This window comes from Aythya ferina (assembly GCF_964211825.1).
Source record: "Aythya ferina genome assembly, chromosome: 4".
In the NCBI taxonomy this organism is placed as follows: domain Eukaryota; kingdom Metazoa; phylum Chordata; class Aves; order Anseriformes; family Anatidae; genus Aythya; species Aythya ferina.
The window spans coordinates 68,983,216-69,010,046 of NC_140300.1; the positions used below are offsets into that span (position 1 = coordinate 68,983,216).

Genomic DNA, 26,831 nt, shown 5'->3' on the forward strand with positions numbered 1-26,831 from the left:
AGGGCAGTGGAGGAACCCGAACCTCTCATCTTAAAGGCCCTGCTGCAGGTTAACAGCAGAGCATGAATCCTGAGCCCTGACCAGCGTGATGTCCAGCCTTGGCCACATCACATCCAAAGTCTTTGTCAGAAATATCCTTAAGGCTGGCAGGAACAGCTCTGTGTCAGCCACTGCAAGGCTGTGTCTCAGGGCACTGGGATTAACTGCTGGCAGTGTCAGATGAGAAGGGCTGATCCTGAGTTCAGAGAAATTGCAATATTGCTGCTAAACCAGCTGATCGCTTGGGCAACATGGTGGGAGTAAAACACTAATGCAATCATCTTTTTTTTTCCATGAGGTTAATTATTTTATATATACTTCCATGTATATATATAAGTATATTCATATATATGGGTACAAACACACACAAAGAGATAAATATTCTCATTCCATCAATTCTGAGACCTGAAATAAAATGCCTAACGCTTCTTTTCAGGGCTAACCTGCCAAGATGCCACATTAGCAGCACTAAGAAAAGTGAAGGACCCCCCGAATCTGCTTTGCCTCTTGGTGAGTGCTGACTCAATACCCATCTCCATCCCTATTATCCAAAACTTAAATACATTTATAACATGGCTGATGCTTCTAGGTCATGTATGTCTAGAAGGTTCCTGAATTTTCAGCACTTTTAAGGATTACTTTGTGACACATTCTTGTGAATAATCATTGTTTTTTCCCACTGCACCTCATTTTACTTTCACTCTGTGCCCCAGGTGGGAAAAGGAGTACCCATCTCCGGTGCCTCCTCTTCATCTGGAACAGTTTTCTGACTGCTAATGAGATAACTGAGTGTATTGACAATTACAAGTATTCCTACAGAAAATTTTGTGCCAGTAATGATTCAGTCTTTCAGCATTTTTCCCTTACATACAATGAAAGAAATAAGAAAAACATTTTTCAAGGGAACATCTGGAACTATGAGTAATAATACACATCTCTGTCTCTACCGCAAACACCTGAATGTAGATTCTTATAATGCACTTCAAAATGTTTTTCACTCATATTAAGTACCATTAATGATTTGCTCCTGAGTGTAAAAATACCATTTTGTTTTACCTATTCTATTTCAATTAGAAAGCTTTTTTTTTTTTTTTTTTTTTTCATTTTCACACACTGCATTTCTCAGATTTAACTTATTGCCATATAATTGCCCAACATTTAAAAAAGAATGGCACCCAGTCCCAGAACCTATCACAGAGGCGTCTTAACCTGCAGGAGATGCCAGTTTGATCACTACTTTGAATTGTTCCAGCTACAGTAGAAGAACTATACAGAGATTTGCCTCAAAATTAAATCATGGACAATGTTAGAACTAGCAAAGACTGGCTTTCTAAAGAAAAGGAAATCTAATTAAAACCATGCTACTCTGATCATGGAGACTCAGATGATTTGTTAGCACCTTAAAATACACGTTCAGCTTACCTACAGTACTCAGGATGCCCTGACCTGCTACTGTGCTTTAGGTCATGATCCACCTCATGCCACTCTGTAGCAGACTGGGGAACACTGGAAACAGCTATGCTGTAAGGTGTTCCCCTCACTAAAAGCAAATCCCTTTGTAGTCATTAATGTATTTCTAGTCCAACAGCTGTTCTAACTGTGTGGCCAGAGAGTGGTGTGAGGGCTCAGAGGATAAAAAAACAACTGTCTTTTAAAACAGAATGGATATTATTCAATGGCCTGTGCTGGCTACCATCTCTCTTATGTAACAGATATTCCTAAAGACACTCAGATGCACCTACTAAGAATCTACTCAAGAAGCTCAAATGACTCTGAAAAAGTCAACCATCGGCAAATAATGTGCTTGCTGCCAGCCTTCTTTTTTTTTTTTTTTTTCTGTGAATTCTGGAGATTTTTTTATCTGAAGGATTTCAGGTACAGCAAAGGCTCTTTTTCTTATGTGTTATACCCATATCAGGCCTGTGATAACTACTGTCTTCCTTATCAGAGAAAGAGACCATCACGAAGGCTGGATAATCCTGTCAGGATTTACCAGGAGTGCTTTGCATAGTTTCTCAAAGATCCAGTAGAGCATGTAGTATAAAGCTCATTCTCCTGGGAAGCCAGGAAAGCCCTTCTTGCTTTCACTGAATGCTGTTTTGTTTTTGTTTTTGTTTCTTTGTATTAAGTGGTATTAATTTCATTACTTGGAAGTCACTGAATAGCACATTTACCATTTACACTGTTTATTAGCACACAGTTGTTATCCCTTGATGAACCTGTGTATGACTCCAATAGTTACTACCCAGAAACTTCATAGTCCAGGGTCAAGTAGAGCAAGTAGCACAGCTATCAGCATGAACCAATGTCTCTCCTTCACTGCCTGCACACTACCAGAATCTGAAGTGGTTATTGCCACTAACAAGATTTAAGATGCATGATCCACGATGGCATGCTGGGGCATTTGCTTAATTCTGACTACTGCTCAATGAAGGACATAGGATACAGGTGTTTGACCCAACCAGTTCAACACTTGAACCTCCTCAGCTCACCATTAATCAGACAGAAGAAGAGGGAACAAGTAGCAAAACTATGTGAGGATGAGAAAAGTATGACTACATGAAAATATGACTAATCTACACCCTCATTATCCAGCAGGGACTTGTACCTTCATGTCCATGTGATGGGTATGCCTGCACAGCACCACGAAGGACAGACATGTTAAAAACAAAAGGACATAGTGAAGCTCCTCTGCAGCTGTAAGTACTCACATCCCGTTTGAAATATGTGAGTTAGTTCATTCATAACCTTAATCGATTAATAGTAATAATAAAACCTCCAGTATTTCTGCATGACATTAAATGAGTCTGTCTGTCCAAGAATGCAAAGAATTGTTACACCTGAACCAAAATGCTGCAAGGAGGTGTAAAAAAACATCTACACCTCTTTGTCTCTATAAAGATGATGAACTTATGTTGCATTAGGATCTAATTTTATTGTGACAGTCATGTGCCCAGCATGTTTTCTTCATCCACGAAAACTCTGTACCCCTTGTTTATTAGTCCTGATGAAGCTGGCATTGCCGTAACCCACATAGACACACACCATCCTTTCTGGTGTGAAAGCACCAGCTCAGGCTGACACAGATCATATGTTCCTGCCCTTAAATGAAATCAGAGTAAATAATTGTATACCCAACAATATATGTGATGACCAGCATAACCTAAGAGAGTACTTTGCAAAGAAAAAGCTTACTGGGGTTTGTAGCTAATGATCTTTTGCTGTGACAGCATCTATTTAAACAAAGGTGTTCTTGCTGTAATTCCACTGGTTAATTGGAGAATTTGCCCCCTTTTCTTGAAGCATTCACCTCTGCCTTTGTAGTGGCTGGAAACTTTTTGTTCAAACAATTTCTGTGTGAGAAATGTCATCGAACTAAAGCTGTTTTATAACACCATTTTTGACACTGTTGTTCTAAGAAAAAGTTATATGCAATACTTTCAGACATTTGTTCAACTCATATGGAGTATGGATTTCAAACATTTAGAGGTAGGGCCCCATTTAATAGATTTGTCAGCATGCACTGGAGAGAAAAGATTTACTAGAAATTTTCCCACTTTTATTGCTTGGAGTGTGGCAGTGATACTTCACTACTATTCAGTAGTTCTTGCCTTTATTCAGGAATAATAAATTTGTGGGCCCTCTTTGTCTTTAGGAAATACGATTAATGGATTTCTTATAATAGATGTGAAAACGTCTGAGCAATCCAGATTTAATTCCTGTTTATTTGCATTCAGGATACTCTCCTGCAATATGTGTATTGCTTTTTAGGCATCTCCAATAGCATATCCACGCACTCAAACCACTGAAGGCTTGGCTTGGATCTAATTTGTGCTAGAAAATCCCCATTGTGCACCATGACTTTTAAGTTTTTGAGCCTGTGTCTGCAAAACAGCTGGGCAGCCATAAAGAGGTTTAAGGGCTTTAGATTTAATACTGGACAATATGCCCCAGTGGACTTGGGAATAACAAATACCAAACCAAAGCAGCCCCATGGAGGCTTCTGCTGGCACTTGCTCTGAGGCCCCACACTCCAGGCTTTCTCTTATCTCCCACCCTATGTCCAGTAAGGCATTTGAGAAAGGGAATTCTTGCCATAGGAAACAACTTGGAAATATCATTTTACCTCCTCTGACACCTTCAGAAAAAAAAAGAAAAAAGAAAGAAAAAAAAAAAAAGGATAAGTCTTTCCTAAATTTGACACAAAGCCAAAGCCTTAGCCTTCTTGATGCCATCAGTGAGGGGAGAGGCAGGCAAAAGCTTGTGCTGATTGCAGAAGGTTAACCCCAAAGAGACTGTGAAAACATTTTTTTTCACACTGCTTTAAAATAAATTGTGTGGGCTTTAGAGATGCTAAAATGTTGTTTTGAAGTTTCAGGCTGCATCTTAGAGCTTTAGTAAGACTGCTATGTAAAGTTGGAACTCCAGAAGTTACCCAAAGTTAATGCACTAGATGTACAGAGGAAAATGAATGTACTATATGCATGAAGTGTGTCCTAACCCATTCAAAAGACTATCTGCTTTTATCAGTCGATTAGATCCAAGTAACCCAAAAAATCCTCTTATAAAAATGTGGATGGTCTCCTTGTAGAAACACTGTGGTTTGATATATTTCATCCACACGCACACACTTTTATCTACTGTATGGCTGAAGCATATATTTTATAACTCAAAGTGTGCGCACCCAGGTTTTTATCTAATAGTGTCTGGAAAAGCTGCATTAAAAGTACCACAGGCTTCTTAAGTTCTGTTCAATGTTTCCCAATATCATGGGTAAAAAATGTTCCTGTCTGATACTGGAAGTGATCCCTATCAGTTCTACTTCATAAAACTCCTAGAGCTTTCATTTTCACACACCTTCACATCTTTCACAACCAGTGGTATTGATATGCCATATAACAGCCTATCTCTAGGATGACTGCAGTAACTAAGCAGTACTAAAAATATCACAAAGATTGATCCTTATTTTCTTGCCCAGTTATCTATAATCAAATGATTAGATAGTTCGCCTGGGCATAAACATGAACAGAAAAAAAAAAAAAAAGCCTTTGGGAAACAGCGCAGAACATTCTGGAGGAACACCAACTTTGGGAACAAACCTTAACCCAAATTTATACGCACTTAATTACTGTCTCATGTGTGCCAAGAATGCAAAACCAGAAGAAGCACCTGTGGTCATCTAGTCTGGTCATCAAGTACAGCTCGGGTTACCTGTGGCCAGTTTGTTGTGGTCTCAGCTGCTTTATTGCTACCTGAGTGGGTGAGCAGTGGATACTGATGCAGACCCCACTGGAACCATTGTGAACACTTTTGAAAGTTTATCCTTTAGTATAATGCAGCTTCGTTTTGCTCCAGATGAGCCAGTTTAACCTGTAGTAACAAATCCATATGCCCATGAGCCTTGATGTGACAGCTTATGCAAGCTGCTGTACCTGTGTGTACCAGGGCTCTCTGTGCAGCTCTGATGCCTTCTTCTCACTGCCCACACATGCAAATAACTCCCAGAAACATAAAAGACTTAATAAATGTCTAGTTTAATAAGCCCCCGGTGCCCAGTAAGCTATAAAGAATAGCTTCTGCAACAATATTGTTACTCCTGGTGGATATAACCTGCCGTGTGAAAAAAGGACATTCAATCTTGTGTAGAGATTTTAAGTGATTGTGTGAGTGATGTGGATGTGATATCATGTACAAGTCTGCATTCACAATTTAGGTGTATATAAACATCAGTAGGAAATAAATACATAAACAAACAAATAAAAGGCACCTCTGCTTGCTAGTGTGAAGACTCCTTCTAGGTTGGGACAGAACTAGGATAATTATGAGCATTTCTATTTCCTCCTCCTGATTTGGCTTTTCAAATGTGTGATGAAATGACTGAGCTACCTGAACAACCCTGTGTCTGGAGAGGAGAGCCTGGAAAGGAGCTCAGTTCTGAGTTACTTCTAAGTGACCTCAGGAAACACTGAATACAAACTGGTTTCTCACAGCAGCTCTACTCACTCGCATGCAACAGATACATCCCCCTAAAAAAGTAAATGGATCACACTGAGCACCTGACTTCTACACCCCAAGAAAAAATACTCATTCTTTCCATTTAACCAAATGCCCCCAAAACTAAGGTCTTGGTAGCAAAGACAACAGAATTCCTACCACGCACTTCTTCAAGACACAAAACTTCCCTAAGAAAACAGAGACAGAGGAACACTGGGCCTGGAGGACTGGAGTGTCGGTGTGGTATAGAGGGGTGACCAGCTTCTCGGGGAGCAGCAAGGGACCTCTGTTATTTCTCTGAGGAGGGAGAATGCAACATCACTGCTTTAATAAAGCTGAGCATAAGATTCATGGAGTTAGGGCAAACCAGCAGAAGTGAAAACTGTGGAATTGCATCTTTGGTTAAAATATTGACAGTCTTGCTTTGGCTCATGCTCCCTTTATTAAGTATTGGCTTTCAGAAAGCAGATGTAGCAGTCTGATAACTTTGGTTTGGTAATATAACACACAGCACCAATAAAAAGGTGACGTGGGGGGAAGGACCCGTTCTTCGCACAACGAAAGCATTCCCAGCTAATGAAAACTGTGACAGAGTCATTACCACCGTAGGGGCTCTGATTACATCTGTTGATACAAGATTGATTTTTCTTGGCCCACGGTCAGCTGCCATCTCTGCAAACAGCTCGCAGCGATACAGCCCACAGGGGGTTATTTTAGAGCCACTGACCTAGGCAGCACTGTTTGGTTTACTGTTTTCTTGTGAATGCTCCCAGACATTTTGGTGCCTGCATAAGTATGGGGCTAGCCAACAGCAGGCAATGCAGGTCATAAAACACTGCAACAGAAGATTTCCATTTCAGCTGTGACTGTCCAGCATTCAGGGCAGCTGCCTCTGGAGCATTATAGTTAAGGGTGTTTATGATTCAGGAGAAAATTCCAGCCCGTACAGTAGCTGCAGCTTTTATCTCTTTGGCTTTCATCTCCTATATATTCTCTTAAACATAATTAAACCTGTCACATCATTTTCTCCTTTCTCACTTTCTCCCTGAAACAAAATGCTAATGCACAAATTGGGAACTTTAAACAAAGACAGTTCCAAGAAGCAATAAAATAAATTTGTGACATTTCAGCTCCATCTCGGACATCATTTCCCAGCAAACACAGTGAATTCCATCCAGGCCATCTCCTTAACCAGAACTTTTTATTTCACTTTTCCTAGCACAGTGTATTTTACTGCAATTTCTCTTAATGTCTGACACTGCTAAGCTCAAATTGGGAGTGTGAACGCTAATATCCTCCTTCTCCTAACACAGCATTAAATGGTTTTGACAATGCTGGCATCCAACCAAAGCACAGCTCTCGCTGACAAACTGCACAAACTCCATCTTGTGGTTTGACCCATTGATTAAACTCATCAACAGATCTGTAAGGAAACACCAGAGTCATTAAACAACAATGCTGGACATTATTCCAAAGTTTTAACATAGGTTGAGGAGAGCAGGGCTGACCTTGGCCCCTTAAAGAACCGCATCCAAGCTCAGTGGCTGAGGAGATACTAAGTACACAATATCCTAGTGACCCATGCTTTTTTTTTTTTTCCTTATCACGTATGGAGTTTTGCACAAACAAAAGAAACAAAAGTCAGGCTACTTTTCAAAGCTGTTTTACACTGTCCTTAACCTGAATGAATCCCACAGAACTTTTGTATCTCCACCAAGGATTCCCCTTATAGCTACTTACTGGTAATAAGATCTTTCCTAGCACTTCTAATTGCAACTTCCCATTACATTCCAAATATTTGTGGGCTTATCCTCGCAATACTTCCTCCCACCCCATAGCAGCAAAAGTATTACCATCTTACAGATGAAGTCCTGAGGCATAAAATGATTACACGATTTACCCACTGCTGCAACAGAATTTTGAAGCACAGCCAATTTTTATCCCACACTGAAAGACCGCTTTTATACTGATGCTAGGATCCTATGCAAGGAAAAGAAAAATTAAAATAGCATGTTAGGAAAGACATCTGGTATGACTGGCTCAACTGAACCTAATGGCTCACATGAAAGACTAATAAATTACACAGAAGAATGATGAATTATATGAAAGAACGATGAAACCACTGAGTGTACTGTGCTGAGTTTCATTAAAAGTGCACTTGCTTTAGAGTAACAGATGACTCAGAAAGACAGAAGCTTGGCTGCTTATGGTTTACACTGTAACAGATAAATCACAAAATGGGATACTCACAGAATCACAGAATGGATAAGATCAGAAGGGGCTGTGCTTTATCCTGGCGCACCTTATGAACAGTTTCTGCAGAGTTTCTCTAAAAACTACCTGAGCAGGGTGTGGACAAGTTGCTAGCCATGTTCAAGTGACCTGAGCCAGGTGAGGGCAGCAAGGATGTGTTAGATTTGCTGTGCCTGGGCAGTTTTGGTGTGGTTGCATTAGTTCTGGTGCTTCCTGGACGCACTGGGGCAACAGCACACGTGCAAAATCTTTGCCATGATTCTGAATGCAGCTATTAAAATCAGTCAAATATCAAGTCTAGAAATTAGTCTAGAATTAATTTATCCATGAGAATATTATGAAATGATCCATTTGCGTTTATGAATACTTACAAGAAAGAAAAAATATAGGACATCAGATATTTCTTTGAGCTAATACAAGAAGACATTGCAAAATGCTGCCAGTGGATGGAAACAGAAGCTACATCAATTTCAGTCATTTTAATTGATGTGATTCTTTCACCTTTAATGGAGGTCTCATGGTTTAGGGATTTTGCCTAAGTCTCCAACTTCTGCAATTATTTCATTACTAGCATCTCTAAAAAAAGAAAATAATAATAATAAAAAAAAATCTATCCCACAATGGCTGCACACACACACACAAAATAACCTGAATACTGAAGTCTTTACTACCAGAAAAAGAATAAAAATATACCCATACCTTTTTATGCACGATACTGGCAATGGGGGGAGTAAATTGGAAATGAATCACATAACTGTTTTAAGTGAACATAGGAGCTACATGGGAACAGCTTACACAGACGAACTGCTCCATTAACTTGGAGTCTAGTTTGCATGGGTACCTGTAATAGGAAAAATGCTAACCCAAATTTTTGGACATGCAGACTTTAGAGATTCATTGGCCTGTTGTTGTACAAAAACTTGAATTAAATGCTTGTCATGATTTTTCCTCAGTGTAAGAATATATCTATATTATACATTTCATTTTATATACTTTCTACATATACACAAATGCCAGCTCCATGTCCCACTCACAACGCGTCTCGGAGAGACCCTGTCTGCCTCACACTGCACATACCCCACAATACATGGCTGGTATGTTCTCTGAGGACTTGTCATCTTTCTCTCAGCCACAGATCTTTGATGCAGTTACTTAATAAAAGATTTTTTTTTAATTTAAAAAAAAAAAAAAAAAAAAGAAACAAAACTAGATGCCCAGAATCAAAGGAGAAATAAACAAAGCCAAAGCCCAGCATCACTGAGGATGTGTGACTACTCCAAGTCAGTGTTTTACAGACAAATGAAGGCTAGACAAGTGAGCACAGCAACAGTCTTAACAACAGTCTTAAAGACAGCACATTCTCTTTTTGGAAAAAAGGAAAAAAAAAAAAAAAAAAAAAAAAAAAAAGGACACAAAATCCAGCCCTGTTAACATATGTTGTATGTTGTATAAGGGTTTTTGTTTTTTTTTTTGTCGTGTCAGACATTATCTGATGTAACAAGTTTTGTCAGCAGCGTGATGTGACAGCACAACACGGTGTGACAGAACCTCAAAGGAGGTGATTGTTTCAGGTGTATTTTGTTTAGAAATACAATCTTTTCACTGGTTCTCTTCTTTGAAATAGTGCCAGGCTGGAGCAGACTCACACTGCTGGAAGACACAGATATTTTTGCCATGCTGACAAGATGTTCCTTCTAGACACGCTCTGCAAAGCATGCAGGATTGTCACATGTGTCTCATTAAATGAACTGACATTCTGAGGTAGCTGCACAGGTTATTATTTATAGAGCCCTACTCTTACAGGTATATATACATCAGATGGTGCCAAATGCTATGCAGGATTATTCATACTTTTCAGAGCTGTAAATCTGGGCATGGAGTGTAGTCATTTTGGAGAGAGAACTGAAAGGGTGAAGTATAGTGAATGGAGAAAAAAGGACGTGAACTATTTGTGACTGACATCTTAAGGCTCTGTTTTTCAGATCACTGTCCATTTGTTACAACCTTAAATTCTCTTATTTGTCCTATCTACACTGCAGCCTTCTTGCCTCATGTCCTTGTATTGTACTTGGTCTACGGCTGACATCTTGCTCCATGCCAGAAAAAACGATCAAGTATTTACCAAGGACTCATTTGAGGAGATAAAGCAAGAGTCATGTTTAGTTCATTCTTCTCTCAGTAAAGCCTTCAGGGCAAGATGCAGAAATAGAGGATAAGGTTAAAATGATATGGACTTCTTTTGGGGGGTAGGATTCCTATTAATCGGTGCAGTTTGCATAACAGTCAATATGTTACACTAAAGTATAAAAATAAAACAGCACAAATTGCATGTGATGGAAGGGGTCTTAGAAAGCCACTGAGATTTGTACAATACAGGGTGCCCAAAAGATAAGAGAGGAGGCCAGGGACCTAAAACAATACACATGCTTTGCTTCAGCTCAGTTCTTCTGTCTTTGCATACTTGTCTCTTCACTAAATTCTGGTGTGGTTTACTCCGTGTCCTTATTTCTAAATATAGAAATAACTAAATGAAATAAATCTTTTGTTTCCTGCTGCCCTTCAAAGCCCTGAGCATCCTCAACACCCACTGGAGCCAAGGAAACCTTTCAAGAGCCGTTCCCTGTACAGTAGCAGTTATTGATGTAAATTGCATTGACAGTGCAGAGAAAGTCCAAAGGGGAATTCGGACTTTTGTCTTCATTGTGCAGCCAGTGCTGTACCAGCTACAGCATAAAAGCAGCCATGCCAGATCCTTAATTACATTCAGTGACTTTTTCTCAAAGGCCTTGACAAACAACTATACGCCTTATTTGTCAAGAGAGATATGATTGTTAGCAAGTCAGATCCATAATTTTTTATGAGCTTGACATGTTGTTTCTGCTTTCACTGATTAATGAGATAGTGCCCCTTATAGTAGGTCACAAATTAGATTCTGTAAAAGAGGACATTACAGGTTTACAGCTTTCGGGGGGAAAAAAAAAAAAAAAGGAAAAAAAAAAAAGTGAGTGGAGCATACAATGGGTATTGACCAGCTTCCTTCGGGACTCCCTTACTACAGCACCAGTGAACAAATGATCATCCCTCAAAAATGACTGATACTGTGATCTACAAGGCAGATACATTCAGGGTCTTTTCATCAGGGAGAGTTTATTGCTACTGAACCTTGAATAGAAACTGAAGAGGGGCTTGGTACACAACCCCCTGAGCTGGCTCTCAGGTGCCTCTTCATCACTTCCCAGATGGGATCACTTCAATGCATTAGTTGGAGCATAACAAGATGCAGAGCCTCTTGAAATAACCTCCATTACACAGTGTCCACAGCTATGGACAAGACATGGTGCTTAGTGATCTCCTACAGGACATTCATCTGATATCCTTACAGTGCTTCCGCTTTTGCAGGCTGTTAAGGTAGGAATTGCTTGTACTATCCACCACAGTTCAGGAATTCTACAGAAATTATTGGTCTTAATTATGTGATATGGTGGTTAAATATGCTTTCTTTTTAATACCTGTTTAGATTATTTATTTTATGTACATTCAATCTAATGGGCAAGTACTTTCACAAGTAAACACTAACCAACTCTTGAAAAACCTATACAAAACATGATTCTACAGTCTGCTTGTAGTGTATTAATCAAGTACCAGAGTAAGCAAATATTGATACGTAGTTTAATCTTGTAAACTGTCCGCAAATAAAGACATACAGTTTCAAACACAGGTCTTCCATATCTGGCCCTAGGTCCATGCTTAATTGTAAAGTAGGGAAACATGAGCTTAAGACTGTACTTCTTAATCACCTGAACTACAAAGCTGAAAACATACATCAATAATAGTTTGCAATTAAAGGTAGCATCACTGAGGAGAGAGCAATGCTTCAGAGCAGACAAAAACAGGAGGGAAAAAGCAAAATGCCAAAAGCAGCCTCCTGACCTTTGTACTGCTTTTGTGCATCCTGCCTGAGCGCATTTCTAGGTAGGCTGACAATGACTGCAATGGTCTTAAGGGCAAAACTGCTAACTGTAGGGTGTTCAACAAACCATGCAAGCCAATCTGAAACCCGAGCTCTACACTGTTAGCAAAATTAACTACAATAAGTAATTACAAAGAATGTGCTGTAGGCAGAAAAACATCAACCTCTACCACGGCAGGAATAGAATACTTTAAAATATCCTGATCCCATCTAAAGGAAGGCAGTGAAAAAAACGGTGCCTATTCTCACATTGGGTGTAGGTGGCAAGGTGTTGGCAGCCCCCGCCCCTCTCTATCTGTCAAGGAGGGGAGTGAAGAAGTGAAGTTGAGCCTAGGAAAAAGTGAGCAGGGGGAGGTATTGTTTTAATTTTGTCTTCATTTCTCACCCTCTAAGTCTATATTTATTGACAATAAATGAATCTTCTCCAATTCGAGTCTTTTTTTTTTCCCCCATGATGGTAATCGATAAGTGTCTCCTTGTCTCTACCGCAACCCATGAGTGTTTTCATCCTATCTTCTCAGCATGTCCTATCGAGCAGGAGTAGTAACAGAGCAGCTGGGTGGGTGTCTGGCTGCTGGCCAAGGTTAACTCATCACACATGCATATTGAAACCGTTGTATCCAAGAAAGAATAATGATGAAGTGAGAGCCCAGAAACCCAGTTGATGCTACCAGCACCTGCAAATGCATGAAGTTTTCTAACTTTCTTAGTAAGCCACACAGCTGGAAAAACAGTTCTGGCTGGGTTTTGAGGTTACAGCCAAACCACACCATACATACCTTTTCACCTCCCAAGAAACAAAACTTTAAACTGAGTTGAAACATGTCGTATTTCCTAAAAGAAACTAAAAATTTGTGGAGAATCCCAATTTTCACGTTGGTTACAGATACCTCTTGAATTGTAACACATAGAACAGACACGCTCTTCTCTTTTCTGCTCAGGACATTGTTTGGTATTCACACGGTTGAACCACTCATATGCATGACATGATTTGTTACCTTATTGAAGGTTTAAACAGAATTTACAACCCTACAAACACCTGCTTTATCTGACTCCCAATCAATAAGTGGCAAATGGTGACTTGTAATGTTTACTTAAAATAATTTGACTTAAATACCTGTTACACTATTGTGAAGGTCAAGAACTAGATGCATAAATCTTCTAGGGACAGAGGGTGCATGTGCAAAACACCAAGATGCAATGGAACTAAAGGAAATAAATTCGCAGTGCAATAATGAGAGATTATACAGTTGAAACCAGTATGATTGATGAGTTTTATCAGAGAAAAATTGCAAAAGCTCTCCGCTTTCTTTTAGAAAAGGATTATGGGTATCAAAACCTCAGAATTTATTATTCTGATAGATATCATACAGGAGGTATTTCAAGCATCTTTTATCATAGCGAGGAGAGCCTTTGTATCAGGACAATATGCATTTCAAACAGTCAATATTCATTTAGTTTTTCTTCATTAGAAGAAAGCCAAATGTACACAAATATAAAACACCAGAACAGCAGTACTGGACATGAGTACAAATTAAACACATTCTCCTTTTTCATATGCTTCATCCAGGTGAGGATAAAGGACCTTCAATCAATCTAACTTTCCATATTTTTGTACTATGAGGTCCCAAATCACGGAATGATTTTTCACAGAACACTTATTTTCTGCAGAAAACAATATATATGGTTGTCTTGCTAGGCGATGTTTGTTTTCCTGTCAAGTTTGTCCACAAGGCCATAACAGGAACTGTCTTTGTAGTCCATGCCAGAAGGATGCCTTTTTCTACCAGACTCGTGCAAACTAAAACCTTCCTGAATCTTACTTCAGAGCTGCTGTGTTCCCTCACTGCTGTAACTTCTGCTGGTATAGACTCTGTCCCATAGTGCTGCTGACCAGTGTTGCTTTTGCATTTGTGTGCAAGAGCAAGGCCAAAGAGTCATCTTCCACATACAAAAATTTTAATCATTTCAGGAAACGTGGGTTCCTGAGTGTGGGGAAGGGAAGCAAGAGGGCAAAGCTGCCTGCACAGCCCCTTGAATAAATTAGAAGGGCCTCAGGGCTCCTAGAGGCAGTTCAAGCAGCAGGAGCTACCCACACGCTGCCCCTTGCACCAAAGGCCCATAGAAGTCAGAGCTCAGGACATCTTTCTCTCTGGATTGAACAGCATTACAATGCCAACACAAGACACGCATTTCAGAACTGTTCTCTAATTGCACTGCGTCTGGCTCCTGAGCGCCTTCCTTACACTCTGCAGACAAACTGATTTACTTTGAAAAAGCATGCAAAAGGCACGTCTCATTAGAGGCTCAATTCTGCAGCATGCTCAGGGCCTCGGTGTCTCAGAGCAGGTACTCAGCTGCCTGCAAAACTTCCCTCAGTGATGCTGTGTGCCAGCCAAAGACATCAGCGTCATTACACTCTGTGCAAAGTGCACTTGTTGTAATCAAGAGCGAACCAAAGCTCTGTGCTGCAAATTGGCAACTTTTTCACCTGCAAACTGTAAACAGAGGCTGTGCAAACTGCGAGCCATGCAATTCAGGCTTTCTGAAGTCCCTAACAACAACAACAAAAAAAATCCTTGTTCCAAAAATAACACAACATGCAAAGCAGCTGACAGAAACAAGGACAGTGAAAATAGGAAATCAGGTTTTTGAGAATGTCAAGGCAGCTTCCCCATCAGCTCTGCATCTGTGTATTTCACAGTGTTGAAATCTACTGTGAACAGCTGAATTTCCAGATTCTCCTTCATGATTTATTTCTAACCAAGCATTCTTGTAAGGATTTCTGATCATCAGTTTACCCTTTAATAAGGTGTGTTGTTTGGGAACTGTACCTACTCAACTATGCTTCTCTCGCCTGCGATACTGTGCACAGCATTATTACCCATCAACAGGGATCACCACGCAGTGACAGAGAAAATAGCAAGGCAGCAGAAATCAAGAAAAAGATTTAACGTAGGTAGATCTGAAGGGTGAAAGGTTGCATCTTCTCTCCAGTATTTCCAGGCTGTTGTTTTAAAACACATGTAGCTTGTTCGCGAGATGTCAGTTTTGATTCTGGCTTGTTTTAATGATTGTCAACTATACCGAGTATTTTTTAAGCAGAAAGCAAAAGATGGTGATCATTAGTGCCTCGCTTACTGGCACTGGAGGTCATTAAATAATTATCATTTTCCAGTCTGCAGAGCCGCAGCACTGACATCTCTGTTATTCTACGTACAGTAACAGAATCCCAGTAAAGTGTTCAGTTCGTGTAATACTTAATGAGTTTGTAGCTTTCCCACATCTGCTCTACTGATAATATGCACATTAGTTGATACCACTATATCATGCTTAGATAGGATGGCTACTTTCCAAAAGAGCATCGGTTTGTTAATTGGCAGTGCCTTCCAAACACAGAAGTTTACTTGAATCTTGTTTTGCAGGTGGGTCTGCCCCTTTGTAAGAGAAGAGTCATAAGGCAGAATGAAATAAAAAATGAGTCAAATTTTTGCCCTGGATTCATATTTGTATTGTTCTTTAAATATCTTTGTGGTTTTCCCAGTTTTCTCTTTCCTGATATTACTATTTATTATTCTGTAATCTTTACATTATTTAAGGATGATATATTAATATTTTAGGCCCCTATTCTCTACATATTTCCATCTAACGTGAGTCTAAGATGATTCCTTGTGGACTGTGCCATTATTTTCACCATAGGAAGATACGAAGCTGAAATTTCCAAAAGAAAGTGATGGTACTTGGTTTCTACATGCTACAGATGCTAACTGGGATGCAACCTCTGTTGGTTACTCTTTGCAGTTGCAGCATCTAAGACTTAACAGCAAGGTTGTTATCCGCATTTAATTAGCAAAATGGCTTTAAATTTCATTCCAGTTTCTTCACCTGTTTGTTCCAAAGGCAATTCAATGGAAATTAATTTGAAAGTGATAGAAGGTAAGGCGCTGTTTTCCATCTGCATCTTATTGCAATGCAATCTCTTTTCTTCTTTTTTTTTAAGAAGGAAATGTTAACTGCCTGTGTCTGTACGTGCATACCTTATTCTGACCCAATTGGAAGAAGCAGCTCTGCCATTGCTTTTCCAGAGATGAGCGTTGGAGTTAACGTGTGCCCTGCTCCATGGCTGCCTGCTCAGCACCTCACGCAGTTTTGCAGGAAGGGAACATTCCCCCTCCCTTCCCATCCTGCACGGGGAAGCCCACAGCAGCCCTCACCGGCTGCATTAGGTTGACAAACAGCACAAGCATTAATTACTGTCTACATCCATTTGTGTGCTAAATCTAGCCGCTCTCTGTCTTAGGAGAAAATTGCATAAGAAATCAATAAGCTCAGGGAAAATGGCTATAAAAATACAGTTCTTTAAGTGGAAGGAAAGTAAATTGCCCATGCTGCTCAGGTAGTTTTGGATTTGTTGCCTGTTTCCATATGAGAGATTTCTTTCCCAATAACTTAAGTCTCAGAAATTATTGTTAGTCAGTGTAAGCTTAAAAGTCTGATGCATTAATCTTTATATATGTTCCCTTCTATTGCTTCTTACTTTATTTATGGAAATCATTTTGCTGGAGTAATACCATAAGCTATACAACTTGTTTTCATGAGGAACTGAAGTTTTAAAAAATAGCTCAAAATAAAACTAGACATGAAATATAATTTGAAAAGCACCACATAACAATTACAAATATTTATTACTTACAGTAAATATTGCCCCGCTTTCTATGTAGGTGAAGCTTTTTAATACCGCTACAAGCCACTATTTATACATCTTCTTTGTCATTTAGGAGTTTAAAACCTCTCAAGTGCCTCCTCCTCACCTGGAGAATTCACAGGCCACCTGTATCTTTTAACACTTCACCCATCTAAGTAACAGATTTATTTCTCTGAAAATGAACTCAGACTACAGGTGAGAGCTTTGCCCACAGCATAGATAGCGGTATTATTTTTGGATAGACACACACACAAATCTGTTCATTACAAAATTTGAGTAACTAAATCTCACCTGAATGGCAGCAAAATATAATACAAAAGGTCGCTATTTATGTCCTGTTCCTCACCAGCAATTCTCAAACTGGTTGGATTCTTTAATACTCAGTCTATTCGAGGCTCTTATAAAATGGAGCCAGTGGTTTCAAAGAAAACCATCGGACGAAAAAGTACTGTAACTGATCTGCATCTGCATCTCTGGAGCTAGGTGTGCAAATAGCCATCCTTATGCACTACTGTTGCACCTCCAGGTATAATCAGAGGTCCCCTATCAGGTGTGCAACACCTCTGCCTTTGTATGAATGGGGTATTTCATGAAACCCGTCTCCAAAACCTCTGAAGAACTCAATGCAGAGGTACTAGGGAGAAGAAGAGGAAGAAAAGAAATTGTGATTTACTTGTCATCTTTAAGCCTCCCTCTAAGCTGCCCTCCTTATCTGTCATCCTGTGAAGGGTCTCCAAGGCTGCTGTTCTGTCCCCACCCATATTGCTAGCAATCACACGGGGTAACTTATTGTAACAGTACAATACAGACACCATTTTTATCTCTAAGTGGTGTTTTATGCACAATGTATGATGTCAAGAATTTATCAGGGTATTCAGGACTGAAATACTCTAATAGGAAGAGAAAAATTTTGATCCATTGGATTTACAAATGGTGAAGGACTTGTGCATCTACTTGTCTTTGGAACACAAAAACCATCATCAGCCACCTCTTATGTGGATATTCATAGAATCACAGAATCATTAATGTTGGAAAAGCCCTCCAAGATCATCTGCTCCAACCATCCCCTACTACCAATGTCACCCACCAAACCATGTCCCTAAGCACCACGTCCAACCTTTCCTTAAACACCCCCAGGGACGGTGACTCCACCACCTCCCTGGGCAGCCCACCCCAGTGCCTGACTGCTCTTTCTGAGAAGAAATTTCTCCTAATTTCCAACCTGAACCTCCCTTGGCACAATTTGAGGCCATTCCCTCTGGTCCTATCACGAGTTACCTGTGAGAAGAGGCCGACCCCCAGCTCCCTACACCTTCCTTTCAGGTAGTTGCAGAGAGCAATGAGGTCTCCCCTGAGCCTCCTCTTCTCCAGACTACACAACCCCAGTTCCCTCAGCCGTTCCTCAGAGGACTTGTGCTCCAGACCCTTCACAAGCTTTGTAGAGATCCGTTCCCTCAGATCCTTTTCCTCTGCACAGCTTTTCAGCCACTCTGCCCCAAGCCTGTAGCACTGCATGGGGTTGTTATGGCCAAAGTGCAGGCCCCAGCTCTTAGCCATGTTGAACCTCATCCCATTGCCCTCTGACCATCAACCCATCCTGTCCAGGTCCCTCTGCAGGGCCTTGCTACCCTCTGGCAGATCAACATTTTCCCCCAACTTGGTGTTGTCTACAAACTTATTAAGTGTGCACTCAATTCCCTCATCCAAATCATCAATAAAGGTATTAAAGAGTATGGGCCCAAGTCAAGAACAAATGTAAATCTCTAAAAGATCTGCATTATAAATGACACTCCCTGATCCCTGACTAACCACAGTAAAATGGCAGATGTTAATCCTAGAATCAGTTTGCGAGGCAGCTGGAAATATTCAGTTAGTGAAACATGGCAAAACCTGCATTTTCTGATTTTCTTTTGAAAGAAATTAAAAAAAAAGAAAAAAAAAAAAAAAGACAGATGAATAAAGCATTTAAGTTGTTGTAAAAGTAGCTCAAATCTGATCCATACCCAGCACTTAGGAATAGGTTTAGAAACAGCCCCACTTCATATTTTTCATTAGCAATTTGAGCTTTGCAGTGATTGATCAGAAACCAGAATCTAAATATGCTCATTTCAGTGTCAGATAGCAGCATTAACATCCTAATTAATTAGCTTACAAAACACTGGGTAAACAGCTCAGAATACTTTTAAGCCTCTTTGCAAATTGGTTTGTAATTTCAGTATCAATAAATTAATAGGGCTGTTTAAATCTTCTTTGGCCTTGCAGAATATTTTACAATAGCATGTCTCTTCTTCACTTCAAAGGTTAACATTTATTATCCTGTGTATTATATAAGACCAGTGGCACAAGTTTATGTCATGAAATGGTTTGTGCTAAACACCATCTAGTTCCCCCAGGGAAGATGTGGAAAGTCCATTTAGGTGGTTTTAAGAGCAGGTTATACAAAGATCAGTCAGGAATGGCTAGCACGACACCTTTGCAGGAGCTGAACTCAGTATCTCTCTGTCGTTAGCCCACAGACTGCTAATGACTTAAGATCATTAGAAACTGCCTATAAAATAATAATAATAATTTATAAAAATACAAGCAAGTTAATAAATGATTCCCTGTTACATGAGCAACAATACTTTAAATGGAAGGAAACAAAACTAAGAAACATATACTCAAATTCAGGTTAGCCTTCCAGCTTGAGCCTGTAGAAGCTCTCCAGATGAATATGCTGCAATTTTAGGGTTAAACCAGGAATTTCCATACTCCTGTATAAGAACTGTGAAGATGAAGCACACCACTCCAGCTGGTACGAAGAGATAGCTTTCAAATTCCAGTGCTGGAATATGCATTGGAGTTGTAGGGGTAAGAGTTTGTATTTTAATAAGAAGGGGAAAACTGAGTGCTAAATATTTCCCACAGCACATGGCTGATCTTTGCAGACACTCACCTTGCCAAAGACACCCAAAAAAAAAAAAAAAAAAAAGCAATGGAGTAACTACCTGGGTTGAACAAATGCACATTGTCTGATCTGAGGTATTTTAATGTAAATTTCCCAACAAGGATTGCAATCCTGTAGCTGGACTAACCCTTACCTGTGCCATGTTTACTGCCTGCTGTAACTCCCCCAAACCTGGTGCACTCCTTCTCCACCACTCCTAGTACACTTCCCACCACCTCTGGTCCCCTTCTCCATGCTGAGCATCCAGCAGACCCTGCCTAGTGGCACGTGTCCAAGGAGGAAACCAGCCTATTTTCTCCAAGTACTCTGTGTATTGTCCCAGGGACACAACATACAAGAGCTTGCAAACTACCTAACAGACATTTAGGACATACATGCCTTCACACAATTCTGAATGGTCAATTCTGAATGACCACAGACCCACAAAAATAATAATAACAATAATAAATAAATAAAAATAATAAATAATAATAAAAAAGAAGCTGGTCAAGTGGTTGCAGTGCCATGAATTGCTGTGAAATAAAATATTGCCTGTTGCAGACCTATGTTCTTTCTGATACTCCTCCTGACTTCTCCAAAAGGATGCTTAAAATTATTTTCTGGATATTACTTGCCTTTGTTCATTATTCAGTATTGCATGCTATCAAATTTGAAACAGTTGTGGTTTTGTTTGTACATCTCCTTGCATGATAGGGTGTGATGAGGACCGATTCCTACAAGCTACAGTCACGTAAACAGTATTTAATGACTGGAACAGTTTGTGCTCATCTTTGTAGTGCATTTGGGCTATACAAACATTTTTACAAATGCCTGGCAGCTGGCAAAATAGTGGTAAATAATGAATAATACAACTTAGTTAATAACAGAAAACCAAACACACTGGTTTTATTACAAATCAGCTGTTAGTACTTGCAAAAGCAGTATCTTTCCCCATATTGCTAATTACTTCAAAACATCAAAGGCTTTGAGCACTCTAAATTTCATAGCTTAATTACTCAAATAGAGGGAGATTTGCATTTCAGGTAGACAGACCCACTGGAATTAGACCACTGATATCACTTTATTTTTGACACCTAATTACAAATAAGTACTTTAGGTCAGATGACTGGTTGCATCCAAGATCTGCTGACATGGCAGAACTGCAGTAAAATAAGGGCAAAGTCAGCTTAAAGCCATCTTTGAGAACTCCAACAGCTTGGCATAATTTAGAGTTCTAAATATGCCTGCAATAATCGTCTGGAAGCAATTATTCTAAGCAAAGATGCTGGCATTTCAGCAGCACCCAAGCCACTCCATCTCCTCACCAGGCACTTTTACACCCTCTGAATGGAGGCTGTCCCACTGCCAAAGTACCCTGCCTATTTGGTGCACGGATAAGAGCTCTGCAAGCACAATCTTCTACCTGATAAGGAGACAAGAATTGGACAAGAACTTTGTCTGGGGTCGTTTGGATCAGGAAATCATGGTACAACAGTGAGCTGGGTTAAACCATCTTTCCCAGCTTACAGTTTTCCATTGTTGATGGGGGTAGTTGGCATAGTCCCCTAGCTAAGAAGAGATGGTTCCAAAGGTAAACTTCAGTCAAATTGCATTTAAATACTGAGCCCACCAACTGTGCCCAGAGGCACTGCTTCTTAAGGATTAGTTACATTTTCATTTGCATACTGCAAATTGACAGCCGGCATCCACAGCATGCAAAGTTGCTTCATCTTCCTCTTTAGATGGCAGAACCGAGAGCCAGTGGTTAAGCAATGGAAGTTCATTCAAAAGTAACATCTGTTTGCACTTCAAACCTCCAGTCGCACTGTGGTGTTTGCTTTTCATCAACAATTTAGCTGTGAAGAGCAGGGGCATTTTGTATAATACTTAAGAATTTGCTCATGTAAAATACAGAAGCATTACTTGTAAGATTTTGAAGACAAACCTCATATCAAATCCCATTTTCTAAATTCTCATTTGTATTTAAAGTGTATACGTCTAATATACTTCCTCTTCTTGTCTCTTTCTGAGCTTTTGTTAGTCAGACAGCATGTGCTGTTTTGCACATGAAAAGCGTATTTCTGCAAAACTAGTCTTCTTCAGTTCTTTTGGCTTGTGCTGATCCACGGTACAATGGTTTCATTGACTCTACTACACGGTGCTACAGCACCGACCAAATTATCTGTTTTCATGTGATAACTAGATACTAGAGATTCTGTTTGCTGACTAAAAGACAGCTTTTGAGAGCGTCTCTGGATAACACACGTGCAAGTCCCTATGGTCCAAGCTACAGAGACTGATGTAGTGGCAGAGAGTTTAAAGGAGCTGTGAAAATTTCATCAGTTTTTCATCTAGAGAGCAACTTCTCATTTTCACAGGGAATACTGAGATTAGAGCAGTAGAAATGCCTAAAGTACAGTGGAGGTGAGAGGGCTTCACAGGAAATTTATACCTGTAACCTACAGGGCTGATCTGCATGATCCACCACACAGCTTTGCTGATGTTCTTTGAAGTCCTTCTTAAGGGAAGTGCTGAAGTAAGGAAGGGCAAAACTATAAAAGAAGAAAATAAATTTTGAATGCTAACTATTTTTAAACGTTCTTCGGGCTTCAACCAAGATTTCCAAAGGTGACCAGTGAATTTATATTTCTCATTGGCAATACAGCAAAAGGCTCTGATCTTCAGAAAAGTGCTGAACCACCCAGAATATTTAATATACTACTGTACACTCTTGGAAAACCAGGCCACTCTCTGCACAAATGTGAAAAAAAAAACCTTAAAAATATTAATTTCATTTGAGTTTTACATCTTTTTTTTTCCCCATTAAAACTTCTTTATTTTGTCACAGACAGCATAACAAATACTTAATTCCTACTATAAATACAATAATAATAAAAAAAAATTTGTATTTTGCCCTGAAGACCCATGCTTAGAGGGTTCTATAGCATGCAGGTATTCTCTATCTTACGATTTCTATATAGGTGTGGGGCTTGGGGTATTAGGCTTTTGTTGGTTTGTTTTATTCTGAGACTGCATCTTCAAAAACTAGCAAAAAAGAACTCAGAAGCGATAGAAAACATCTCCTAAGCGAATTATGCAAGTTTAAGGATATTATTAAGTTCAGAGTTCAGAGCAAGAAGAAGAGGTTAGATATACCCCTGTGCTTCCTTTCCTCTTCCTAAGTGAATAAATAAATTAATTAAAAGATTAATCAAATTTGCAGTTCACAGTCACTGCAATTAAAAAAAAATAAAATCTATTTATATTGTTGAATGATGATATGTCAGGGAAGCAAACAGACCCAGACAAGAGTCTACAGGCACGAAACAATTTTTCAAAGAAGGGGCACATAATGTCCTTCTCTTCTGACTGTTCCACATTGCCTTCCCAGAGGAGGATCTCAGCCCAGCAACTGGTGCTTAATTAGGTTTCATTTTTGCTTTGCTCTTGCAGTTCACCTTTAAAAGTTGAGAGACATTTCATCAGGTAGGCCAGAAGGTGCTGGAAACCGTGCTCTATGCAGTCTGCTGCAGACCCTTCCACAGAGTCAGCAGTTGTGCAGCTCTTTCTCTCCACCCCAGTGCCCCTGGGGATTTCTCAAGGACAGGCAGTCTGTTTTTTTCCTTTACAGTGTCCATATCCACCCTAATTACTTTGAACCAGGCTATAAGGATTAACCAGATCCCTTCGGTAAGAGGCTTTGCAGAAGGAGTGACCTCCCACCCTCCCAAATTGCGTGTGTGTAAGCTTCTCTGAAGCTATCTGGAGAAGTGAACATGTACACCTGCATTCAGAAATGCCACAGAAGACTACCGTAATGCTTTCCCTTTAATCTCTAGAAAGCAGACACTGAATTTTTCCCTTGCACAATGTTTACACCAGTATAAATACCACTAAAGTTAAAAATAAAAAGTAAAAATCCAACATCCATAGGCCTAGCAGGAGAAAATGGGTCCCTGAATGTTCCTTATGTGGGTTTCAAGGTTTTTATGTGCTGCTTGTGATACTCAAATTATGCTGCCTCCTCATTTCCATATCTAGGTTACCATTTTTAACATGGTGCTATTAATCATCTAAACACTATTGACTTTTTTTCCTGTTGCAATCAATGATTTTAGCCCATCTTCTGGAAGTTTTGACTGCTTTTGTAAGAGGGATATGCTGCTGTGACAGAAACCAGATTTCTTGCATTAGGATACCAAAATGTGAATGCAGATGAATGGGAAGCTCCAGGGCTGAAAAGATTTCCAGTGACAATGCTCTGGGAAGCTTGATAAAGCTGCGTGTGAGGTGGTTGTTGGAAGCTGATAAGGACTGAAACTAGAGACAAAAAAGCATAAAGTGGGATTGTTAAACAGAACATACACGAAGTTCACAGAAAAAGGTAAAGCTTGAGAGGACATCAAACCGTGGCCCTGAAGTGAGTTCAGGCTGCTGTATTCCATCATAATTTCTACTTAATGCTAAGATCAATGGAATTTCACTTTGGCTGTTTCAGAAGTTTCTTGTAAGAAAAATGCTGACTTCTCACTCTGCAGCTGATTTTACTGTCCTGGCTATTCTGCAGAATAAATTTCCTGGGGACAGATTCCACTTCCCATAACCAGTCAGGATAACTTCAGGCTCCAGCAAAAAAATAATCCTAGGTTGACGCTGGTGCCTTTCAGAGCACATTGTAGCTCACAGGATCCTACCTGTGAGCCAGTATCTTCAGAATTTTTTCTTCTGCTTTTAATAATCCCTATTCTGAATTGCCAGTTTCACTTATCATCCCTCTCTTGCCTCCCCCCCCCCCCAAAAAAAAAAAAAAAAAAGTAATTTCTCCTTCTTTTTATTGTTTTTGAAGCTTCTACTTCTAACAGTGCCACCGTTATTAAACAAGTCTTCCTTACACTTTTTAGTAAAGGTACTTATTTTACAGGGATATGCTTCCTACCCACTTTTCATTAAATAATGCTTGAATCAAAGTCTACTGAAGACAGAAAAGCTCTCTCTTTGACAAAGAACATAAAAATTTTATTACGACAAAATATTGCACATACACTACAAATTTGCACTGTATTTCCCAGTGCTCTTCTTTTACCCCTGCCACAGTGGACTTCAGCCACATCTGTATGTTATAGCAGACATAACTGCACACGAGTTTATCTCCATTTTAGCTGTCCTCTCCTGAGTTTCATCTAATCTGTTAATTTCAGTTTTGTGATGAGAAGCCCCAAACTGCGTACATTTCTGACTGCATTCTTACCGAGGATGCAGAAAAGCTGTTACTCAAAAAGAACAAAAAGTGATTTATTTCAGTCACTCATTCTTATCCTTAGCAGGCCAGGCTAAGCTGCACTAGGGACATTCACTTGTGTAGAAGGCTTAGCCAAATGTGGAAACTCATATACCATATTACGTCTGTATCATCGATATTACTCCCTAATACACTAAGGATGGCAGAGTTAGAGAAATGTAATTTCTTTATAAGACATCTCGTTCTTTTTTATATCTATCTTTATGTTCCTTTTGCAACATAACTGTGGAGTCTTTTAACCCTTTCACATAGTGTGCCTCCCATTACATACAGCACACACATTACTATTTCTTCTAAACCAACAACGCTGAAGGAATGAGTGATGCAGATAACTACTGCTAAATACTATTTCTCTTTAAGCACCCTAAACCAGCCAGACACCCATGCCCACTTGCAAAGCATTACATCTACCCAGTGGTGCATCCTTACAGCCTCTCTCCCAGTTGCTGCCACACCAACATGCCACCAATGTGCCACCTAAAAGTGACGAAGCTGTATTTGTGCTGTTTTACAGAGACAATGTTAAGAAAGCAGAGCACAGTGCTGACCAACCATCCCATCAAGAACCAGTGCCTGGGATTCTTGGGACACAGCACAGCCAACGTTTGCCATGAACAAGGGAGCAAACCACTCAGGAACACCTGGTTTGGATGACATAATGCTTTTCATCCAAGTGATCCGAAGCATTTTGGAAGCTAAGTACAAGCATTAGCTCACCAGGTCAACATTAACAAGTCATTTAAGGCTGTAAAGTTATATTGTCAATAGATCCTGACAGAGGGGGTTAAAGAATTACTGAAACTGCCCACATCCAATGAAATGGGATGCAGTTAGCAGAAAAATTATTGAGAAATATGTGACCAGAATCTGAACCTAAACAGCTATAATTTTGAAGAAGAATTCAAAAAATTACATACCCTCTGCTCTCCCAAAGATGACATTTTACAATGCTGGACAAGAACTTCAAACGATAAATCCATGATAGCAGGCTACAGCATTGACAGGGGATGACACACAGCAGTGTGAAATCCGAGCAATACACTTATTTACTTATTTATTTAGTCTTCAGAAATACCATCTGTATCTACGCCCTGGCAGATTCTTACCCGGTAAAAAGCTTTTACACGTTGTAACTTAGGTGTTGTAACAACTTTTCAGGATGTTTGCAGTTACCTCTGTCACAATATGTTACTACCGTTTGTCACCATCAAGACAGAATAACAGCGAAATGTAGAAATGTTGAAGAGAGCTTATAAAATTCTGGTGAAATTGGACCATGCTATCCCCAAGGTACAAGCCACCCTGGAGTTAATAACGCTGGATTTTGCCTTTAGCAAAAAATTAAAAAAAAATAATAAATAAATTAAAAAAATCATAACCTTGTGCTCCGTTCCCTTTGCTTGATTTTAGATTTGATTACATTTTAAATGTACACCTATAATTTGCAGTCTAAGTATAAGCTACCATGTTGCATATATCCTTATTTATGCTGCAATGTAATAAAAAGCTGTTGTCTGACACAGCTGATTGAAATCAAATAAACCATACATTTAAAATGTTTGTATTTACTGTGACAGTTAAGGTGTTTGTATTATGCAGCAGAAATAACAGAAATCATAAATGACACTTGAAAAGCCATGATACT

The 26,831-nt window shown here is 39.6% G+C and overlaps 2 long non-coding RNA genes across 3 annotated transcripts in view; one reads left to right on the forward strand and one right to left on the reverse strand.

The window, feature by feature from the left end:
• The window catches only part of LOC311436854, a 131,157-nt gene that overhangs the window by 16,652 nt on the left and 87,674 nt on the right, over positions 1–26,831 (reverse strand). The gene's annotated exons all lie outside the window — the stretch shown is intronic.
• On the forward strand, positions 490–26,818 carry LOC311436855. 2 transcript variants are annotated; one of them, XR_014693129.1, is made up of 3 exons: positions 490–549; positions 2,635–2,738; positions 25,701–26,818. It is a non-coding gene; the product is annotated as an uncharacterized lncRNA (long non-coding RNA). The 2 variants fall into 2 exon arrangements; XR_014693130.1 differs by lacking the exon at positions 25,701–26,818 and adding an exon at positions 16,257–16,334.